The 879-nt window shown below is 44.0% G+C and overlaps 1 non-coding gene across 1 annotated transcript; it reads left to right on the top strand.

The window, feature by feature from the left end:
* Positions 1 to 404: 404 nt before the first annotated feature.
* Positions 405 to 529, top strand: LOC115873423. The gene has a single exon (XR_004048420.1). It is a non-coding gene; the product is annotated as a U4atac minor spliceosomal RNA (small nuclear RNA).
* The last annotated feature ends 350 nt before the right edge of the window (positions 530 to 879 follow it).

An 879-nucleotide genomic window follows, 5' to 3' on the forward strand; every position in this document is an offset into this window, starting at 1 on the left:
TGTAGGCATGCGGGAAGAAGTGCACAGTAGGTGGTAAGCCCTTAAACTACCATTATTCTGGGTGAGCACACAGAACCAGCTGAGTGGGGACCGAAGGTACCCAGGAGCCCTAGGGAAAATGGGTGCCCAATGAATAAGGTGACCAGACATCCTGCTTTGGGCGGGACAGTCCCGATTTTTGGCGTTTTAAAAAATTCCCGATATTTGGAAAGAATGCACAGCAAGCTAGGGAATGGGCTATTTGGTCCATAGAGACCAAATTTTTAAATCAAGAACACCCCCTCCCCCCCTCAGTGAATGGTGTCCCGCTTTAAATCTGGTCACCTTACCAATGAAGTGCCCAGGAGCCCCAAGCTACACAGCGTTGAGACCTACCCAAGGCAGGTAAAAATATCATGTAGCTAACCCTCCTTTTCTTGGGTTGTGCAACTATCCAATGAACGGACAGTGAGGGTAGTACTGCTAATGCCGAAGCCACACACTCACATCAGTTAAAGCTCTGCTTTATCCTGATGCAATTTATGGAAAAAAGGAAAAAGCTGTTTTCCATTAAAAAAATATGTAACAAAAAAAAATCTTGAAAATCCCTTGGGAAGTTTCTGACATATCACCTCCACAAGTTCAACCTTTTACCATTGGAACGGCTCACTGCTGACGCTGTTGGTGTAGATTTATCCATCTCTGTTGAATTATCCGTGTGTTGTCTCTTTTTCCTCTTGTCTATTTGTGTTGAAGGAGTGTCATTTTGTTTACTTAAATTGAGTGAGCATGTAATTCACGTCTTCCATAAATCAGCCAAAGGTACAGGCAGGCTTGGGGGTAGGGGGTGGCATGTATAAGCTTTGCCAATTATCTCAGGAAATAATAGCCTGAGATTAA

This window comes from Echinops telfairi, unplaced genomic scaffold (genome assembly GCF_000313985.2).
Source record: "Echinops telfairi isolate 266 unplaced genomic scaffold, ASM31398v2 ScPeMD7_7468;HRSCAF=8506_0, whole genome shotgun sequence".
In the NCBI taxonomy this organism is placed as follows: domain Eukaryota; kingdom Metazoa; phylum Chordata; class Mammalia; order Afrosoricida; family Tenrecidae; genus Echinops; species Echinops telfairi.